Source organism: Aptenodytes forsteri, unplaced genomic scaffold (genome assembly GCF_000699145.1).
Source record: "Aptenodytes forsteri isolate BGI_AS27 unplaced genomic scaffold, ASM69914v1 Scaffold264, whole genome shotgun sequence".
NCBI lineage: Eukaryota > Metazoa > Chordata > Aves > Sphenisciformes > Spheniscidae > Aptenodytes > Aptenodytes forsteri.
The window spans coordinates 59,547-68,131 of record NW_008795936.1 but is presented as its reverse complement, the minus strand read 5'-3'; positions in this window follow the sequence as shown (position 1 = coordinate 68,131).

Sequence of the window (8,585 nt, the reverse complement as noted above, 5' to 3'; positions counted from 1 at the left end):
ACTGGGGGGGAGTGAGCGAGCGGCTGCGTGGGGCTCAGTTGCTGACTGAGGTTAAACCATGACACCCATGCAATCATCCGCACATCAAGCTCTCCTGCAGCATCACTTTGCATCATGCTTGCATGCAGTTTCCAAAACATGCAGCTCCTCTGCCACCGAGTCTGTCTTTTCCCTCTGGTATAATCATTTCTGAACACCTCTGAGGTGGAGCATCCCCTCTTGCAGCATGGGCCAGCGAGCAGGAGTGTGCTTTGCGAAGGAGCTGCAGCAGGGGAAGGGGGGAAGCATGGCCTCTAGCCACTGGCTGCTGGCAGAAAGGCAAAGACTGCAGCCAGGCAGATAACGGGCCCAAACTGAGTGACAAGAATGATGATTAATATGTGGGCAAAGGCTGTGCGAGATCCCAGCTTCAGGCCCAGAAGAAAGACTTTTAAGAAATGACTTACCAGATACTGTGATGGATGGGGGAAAAAAAATACACAACCTAGCAGGCTTCAAACCAATGTTTGTGCTGCTAATTGTTTTTAAATTCCCACAGCATAATGAACATGTACATTTCCCTCACCCAGCGCTCAGCTGAGAATCACCTACTCACACACACGCACGGGTTGAATACAAACGGCGTAGCTTGTCCATGTGCCTATCCATGCAAACTCTGGCGTGGCGCTGGCTGCCCGATGCTGCTGGGCACGACTGCCTCTGCCTGCCCCACAGCCGACATCCAACCCTCACCAGTCTCTGATGCTCAGCGATGGTCCCAACCCTGGCAGCTGTTTGGTTGTCTGCTAACCCACTTAACCCGGGCTGGGAGCATGCTAGGGAATGGTTTCCCTTCTGCCTTCCTGCTCGTGCTGCAGATAGGTCATTGCTTGGCCCTCTCTGGACGTGCTTTTTATTGTAGGTTATTTCCACTGGAAATACATGCTCTTCTCTTTGACCCAGTGCCTGGCCTCTGCAGCTGTTGTTGCAGATTGGTAATGCCTTGGGCTTGCTGGGGATGTTTCTTACACACTGCTGACCACTTGAGCTGATTCCTCCTTATCCTCAGCAGCCCCAGTCTCTTCATGGTCAGGGTTTTCTTTGGCATGTTTTCCTGCGTTTGCTGGCTCTTGACTCAAGCTGAGCTGGTGCAGAGACTCTCTGAAACCGCACACTGCGTACGTGGACCATTATCATCCTGCCAAAGGACTCGGTGGCTTTCTGTGCTGCTAACCGAGTCATTAGTGGCTATAATAATTATAGGGGAGCACTTGAACTTTGGGGAGGCCTAACTGAATCTAAATTTGTGGGATTGGGTAGGTTTCTTCCTCTTTTTAATTGTCCTTAATGGCATTTGGTTATAGCAGTGGGAGAACTGCAATGAGTGGTTTGGTAGTTAGACCAGGAGGTAGCGTGATGTCTGTGTGTTTATGTCCTTCTCTGCTATGCATGGACCACCTCTAGTAGGACTCTTAGCAGACCCCAGCAAGTGTAAATGGGGCTGTTAGTAAATTGTCCATCTGCTGGTATATGGTAGAAAAAAGAGCAGATGATGGAAGATGCCTTTGTTTCTTGGAAGTGTGTATAACCTGCATTTGTTGGCTTGGTCACCTCAGGCTGGGGTGAAGCGCAGAGCTGTTGAGCCAAGCCAGAGAGGAGCCGGGTGGCTATGGGGACCACACTGCTCTAGTGAAGGCAGAAAGGCTACCTTTGGTTTTAGCACAGTAATTTGGTGGGTGCCAGGGGATGTTTCTTTTTCCTCACACCCTGGCTCCAGGCAGTTTTAATGCAGACAGCGACTACATCACCCACTAAGCAAACAGAAGGAGGAGGAAGGGGTCTCAAACCAGTCTGTCATGCAGGGACGCAGTGGCTTAGCCGTGCTGGTGGCATGCAGCGAAGGTGAGGGCTTCTCCCCAGAGTTAAGTCTCGGTTATGGGGGTAGCAGAGAGGCTCTTGGTGATCAGATCCCTGTGAACTCTGCACATAAAAGCAGTGTCAGGTTCTGGGATGACGGTCCCAGAGGGACCACAGTGACCGTCCAAGCAATGCCTAAGGGAGTCCTTCCTTGCAAGGGAAGAGGCACTTAAGTGCAGTATTTCTCTGAGCTACATGTAGGACATGGACCCCCAGCTCTTGTTCTTGCCTACACAAGGTTGGGTGGTTCAGCACCTCTCTGAGCTCCCCGTCCCACGGGAGCATGCATTTCATATAGCCGAGTCCTCTGGTTTTCCCTTGCTCTTTCTGTCCTTTGCTTAGGGAGAGCTTTGCTGCCATCTCTGCAAAGACAATGGAGTGAGTTTTGCTTTTCAGGAGGGACGATTGGGTTGCAGTCATCCCAAACACAGCCCTTTCTCCCCAAAACAGCTGGCAAGGTGGAGGGACCCACACTGAGAGTGCTCCCTCCTGCCCCTGGCCCTGCTCTGCCATCCATCATTAAGAACCTGTAATGCAATTCCTACACAGCTCCTTTAGATAGGAGCAGATGATGCCAAGCCAAAGGTTAGGCAGGCAGTTTCACTCGGTGTTGTAATAAGGGCACACTGGTGCCTGTGCTTTGTAGGCATGTTATTAATATTCACAACCTTCAAAAAATCGCTGTTCTGCTCCAGCTGCTCTTTGCTGGTAGGAGCCATTTGAAATCCACGTTGCCTTTATAGCCTCTAGCCACGCATCTTCTGTGAAACTGGATCCTCCCCTACTTAAGGCACAGAGCCAGCAAAACCTCCTTGAAAACTCAAACACTGGAAGCCCACGGTAATGGTTTCATTTTCTGTCCTGCTGGGTAGAGGGTAGCAGTGTCTGCTCCTGAAAACCCCCTCCCAGACCATTTCAGGTGTCCCCAGGTGACTTTGTTCCCCTTTCACAGGGAGGTTTCCACCTGCCGTTGTGTGCGTGCTGCTCTCATCCTGCAGGTAGGATGTAGAAACTGAGGCAGAAGTGGGGACAGGGAGCAAGTGACTCCTCCAGGTCATGATCCAAGCAGCAGCTCAGATTAGTCCCTTCCCAGCAGACGACATGCTGGACTTAGGAGCTCTCCCTTCTCTGGTGATGGCTGGCCATCCAAACACATGCTTGAGTGGCTGTCTTGTGAGTAACTCTGTAATGAGCCGTGCAATCACGAGAATAGATCTCGGAGATAATCTTCTTCCATGGCGGAAATACTCCACTTATTTTTATCCTTGTTTCCTGTCTGTTAGCCAGTTAATTATCCCTCAGAGGACTTTCTCTAAGTCCCTTTTGAGAAGGAAACTTGGCAAATGCTGCCTGAATGTCCTTGTCCATTTAAATGAGAACAGAGGATTCAATTTTAGTACCTTCTGGAGAAAAAGTCTTTTTTTTTTGTGAGACTGTGTAGTTGTTTTTTCCCCTGACTATGACAAGCTGCCAGTAACAGAGCTTTTTTCTCTGGATCTTCTCTGCCATGATGCACACGCAAGCAGCCATCTCTGCAGAGGGAGCGTGAAGAGGAGGCGCTTGTACTCCAGCACGTCCGTGCATTAAATGGATGGACACCTGAGCTTGCTCCAAAGCTGCTCGTTCCCGTGCTGGGGCCATTGTGCTGTGTCGCCGCCCTCTGTTCTTCTGTTCATCAGCCTCTTTAACGGATGTCCTTGAGGAAGCATTTAAAAATGCAAACTATTTTTGTTGCCATAGCAACAACTCTTCTGGAAATGGGAGAAAGCTGCGCATCCTGGGAGGTCAGAGCCACTTTGTGAGATGCTGCGGGTTTGCAGTGCTTGCTGGTAGCGGGAGCACAGGTTGCAGCCACCTTCCCCAGGTTCCTTGCTGCTGCTGTAGGGCTGTGTGGAAATCCCACTGCCAGGACTCAGTGCCTCCCGTTGGGAACAGCTCGGGCTTAATTTGCAGATACCTCTGGTATCCACTATCCCGCAGACTCCTGCAAGCCCAAGCTATGGTTTCATGTAAGCCCAAGCTGCAACTAAAGGAGCTCTCCAGATGAACAAACATGACTTTGGAGTTTCCCAACAGGCTCAGAGTGAGCGCAGGGCTGCCGTGTGAAAACACGGAGCACAGTGGCTGCATCCTCCCCGCTGTCACCTGTCCCTTTGCCATAGACTTGCAGGGACTGGGTCCCGTGGTCCCCAGTTCTCCGCTTGCAGATTGACCCTACTCAGACAGAGGACTCACACAGTACTCCCCATGCCGTGCTTGGGATGAGACATGGCCAATCTCTTGTTTAGCGTTCCTGTCATGGCAGGGAAACCTGTCCAACCTCCTGAAGCTGCAGAGTCAAGTGGGAACACAGGAAAGTGCTGGCAGCAAACGTACTGCAACCCTCACCTGCTTCCAAAAACACAGCTGACAGATGGTAGAGATCAGCTGGATTCATCTCAAGCAGCTGTGGATACTGTTTTCATGCAAATATATAGGGAAAGTTGGGTTATCCTTTTAGGTTGCTGTCACCGCAATGGAAGAGGGTGCTTCCAGAGCACGGACACTCACTGTGTTCCCCAGCAGGAATGGTTTGGAGCTGCCAGACTTGCTGCCATGCCTTCCCTGAGTTCCAGGGGGCCAGGCCTTTGGCAGCCAAAGACACCAAGCCTGTAGATTTCCTTCCAAGCTGGAGTTGCATATTAGAAGGGATCGGGGAGGGAGTGCGTGTTTCAACACTTACAAAAGTCCATGCCAGATGAGACAGCTGCTTTGTAACATGTAACCTCTGCAGTCTCTGTCCTGAACTCAAATGGCCTCTCTGGATCAAGCCCTAGGGAAAAGCTGCCAAGGCTGGCAATGCACTACTGGAATTGTCCTCCTGGATCTTACTACTACCTGTACAAAATGCACTGAGGGGTAGAGGAAAACCTCCTGGTCTAGGCATTGCTTTAGTGCTTGAATGATGTCTGTTCATCTTCAAAACCCTTGTACAAAGCAGAGGAAGTTGCTTTGTCTCTGAGGCACCTCAAATATTGACTTTGGGGGTTCTGTTCTCCATCCTGACTCTTCTGTATTGCTTCCTGAGAAGAGATGGTCTTTTCCTAGTTCAGGTTGGTGGAACTTCCCATAAAGCTAAGAAGGACATCAACCCTTGACTTCTAATTGATTTGGCTTCTGACCTTCATGTGGCTTCACCAGACATTTAATGCACCAAAGTTTGCCTAGGGCAACTCCTTCCCTGTCTCCAGAAATTATTTCCAGTGTTGTCTGACACCAAGGCACAGTTAGGTAGAGCTTGGAAACCAACCAAGTTATTGCCCCTTCACAGGTTACTGAGTGTATCTGAATCACAGCAGTACGATGTGCATGTGCTGTTAGTCTGTGGGAAGTGCGAGGCAGAAAGTGTTCTTGGTCCTTCATCTGCGTTGTCTTACATGGAGCACAGCAGTCATATATGTCCCAGAAAGCTCATGCAAAGTGGTGCATGCATTTTTAAAGGGTCATCATCTCTTTTTTGCCTCCAATATGCTGAGTTAGCATCTCTCCATCTAGCAGGAGTTCCTGCTGAGAGCTGTGAGTGATCAGTAAAGAGCAGTAAGTGATGCCTGTGGAAGGACCCAGCAGTGACCCTTTCGAGATACATAGATGCTGTTGGAGTGACGGTGGTGTGACAGCATCTATTTCCTGTGATGCATTCCTGGGAAATTTTCTCTTAGCAAGAATGCAGAGGTCTTGCATTTGCTTGCTTTTGTGTAAAACCTCCAGTCCTGCAATGTCCAGTTATGCTTCCCTCCCTCCCCATTTTCCAAGGGATGTCTGCAGTGGCTTTGTGTGCTTACGTGGTCGGGGAGGATGACTTGCACCCAGCAAGTCTAGCAGCTGTATGCTGCCAATGGGAGGATGGTGTGAACTCTCAAGCTGAACAGCTTACTTAGCCATGTTCTGCATTAGGCCTGTGGGCTCTACTCTATGTACCTGTGGTTAAATATGCCTCTATTAGATGTCGCTATTTTAGTCTTGGATGGTTTGGGGTGAGGAATTCTGGTTCTGTGGAAATCAGTGGTGCTGTTGACTTCCAAGTGGTCAAGATCCTGCTTCTTTGCTCCCTGAAACACATGACTCTCCTGTCCTTGCAAGACAGGGCTAGTTTTCCTGGAAACAGTAATCCATGTTATTGCTTATCACTGATATCACTAGCCTGAGCCAAATTTGGTTTGATTTTTAGCTGAGTTTTGAACCTGTTCTAATTTGGACTAGGTGACATTGGCTCTGCCAGAGAAGTTCTTCACACAAGAACACATCACCAGACACATGCCAAAGGAATGGGACCCATTAATTTCCTTTCCATTTATAGACCCAGCTGCATGTTCATCTTTTAAAAGCAAAGAGCTCATTAATGTACAATTTTCTTCCCCAAATGTAGAAGCATCACTGACTCCTACATATCCATGTACACAGAGGTGCTTCCACCTGCCCCCACAGTCTAAGCCATGGCCAGATGTCCCGTTCGAGACCCAGCCCCTTGTATCTAGCTCCTCTGACCTACTGGCAGGACTCCTTAGATAGACAGAAGAACCGATTTTAGTGAAGGTAAGCTAAGATGATGTTTTGAGCAAGTGCTCATGTGAACAGCTCAGCTGAACATTTAAGTGATATTTCAAGCTTAAATAGATGAAGCCAAAGTAATTTATCACCTTTTATTGATAAGTGATTTTTTCTTTCTAATGAAGTGAGCAAGCCTGAGCATTGCTACAAAAATTTCAAGTGAGTGGGAAACAGGATGAAAGAGAGTCAACAGGATGTGTTCAGAAGTGAACAGCACTGCTCAGGGATTCATTTTGGAACCTGCCTTCATTCATATCTTTCTTAATGAGCTGGGCACACATGGAGGAGTGTTTGGATCACTTCTGCAGATGAGACAGTTGAGAGCATTGCCAATATGTGGAAGAGGATTTGAATGTCACACAGGAAGGATGGAGTGACCTTGGGGACTGTTAAAAGAAGCAGTGTGAGATGTCGTAACTCAGGTAGTGTGTTTGGATCTATTAATAAAACTTCTCCCATTTGCTAGATTCTCATCCATGTGAATTACCAAAGGAAGAGGAAGTGGGGTAGTAACTAGTTGCAGGATGACTATAGGCACAGGCGGATGTTGCTTGTGCAATCCTAAGAGATGTATTTAACAGAGAGGGAAGTATGGCTGCCTCTGTAAGAGGCTTTGAATAGACCTTGTCCAGTACGTTGCTTATAGCTCAGGAAAGGCCAACTGCCAGTAGAAGTGGTGTGGAGAAGCAGGCAGTGGAGAGCCTGCCCTACATGGGAATGCTAAACAGTGGGCTTGTGGAAATAGAAAACAATGTGGATACAGTTCTGTCCCTCATCTGCCCCTCTCATGAATATCAGGGAGGGGGAAAGGTCAGTACATTAGGACACTGTGCCACAGGACAGGTGAACATGGGCCGGGTATGAAGCCGGCATGGGCTGGGAATTTAGCAGTCTCATTCCTGTCCTCCTAGTGAGGACGTTAATGTTGCCATGAAAGTGATGTACCTGTGCACAGCTATTCCCACCCAGAAAGGCATGCCTAAAGCAGACTGAAGACTGGCAAGAAAGAGAAGATTGCATCCTGATGGTTTCATTTTACCAATGCGACATCTATGCCTGCATGCGTGCACTTGTCTGCGTGCACGTGTATCTCCTCTAGCAATCTTAGCTGGCTCCATTTCCAGCCTCTCTAAACCCGTAAACCCTCTGTTAGCTGCCTTCCCAGCTTGCCACACAGGAGCATTATTAAGGCTATCTAGGCAAGGAAATGATCCTACATGGCTTTTGTGGAGTAGTGTAATACTGGAGTAATTAACTCACGTAACCCTTAATATGAGTGCTCCCAGTGCCAGAAGGAAGCGCCTTCATGGTCTAATGCCCCACCATCACTGCACTGGTTGAATTGCTCTCCGTAGGAGGTTTAGATTTGTGCAGTGCTCTTTGCCTTTGGAGGGAGCGGATAGGAACAGGGTAAGAAGTGCACTCGCAGCCAGCTGCCTGCTTGGGAACTGTGTACTTGCAGCTTCGCAAGTCCCTCTGCCCCGTGGGATTTCCTGAACCCAGCCTGGGACGTGCCCTGGCATAGGACTTCCTCCCGATGCTAAGCTCTGAGTGCAGATGACTTTCTGTAGCAAAGCAATGAGCTCTTTGGACCTAGCAGAACATACAGAGCACATCTTGGCTTTACAGGGAGGCTGATCTGCCCCAGAACAAGACATCCTAACCGGCATTACTCTGTGGCACATCTTCAGAGCTCTTTGTGCTTAGCCCCTATACCTCACCTGCAGCAACCAAGGTTAACGCTGGCAAGCAAAGGCATCCTTGATGTTTTTGTGAAACCCCTATGGGCAGGCACTAGCTAATAAATCTATAAAGAAAGGTTTTTCTTGGTAAAACTAAACCAACCCTTGCTGAGGGCCCACAAAGCGGAATTGTGGTTCCTGTTGCTTCTGAGCGGTTGGAGGGAGGATCTATTTTTTGCAACATGCAGGCACCAGATATTGTATTCAGTTCAAAGGCAGTAACGTAAAACTTTGTTTTCCACCAGGGTTGTTAACATAATCAAATACTCATTTACAGCAAACGTTGGCAAATATAGGCTTGATATAAAGTAATTCACCCCCAGTGTGTACCATTTAATGTCATTATTCTTCAGAGTAATC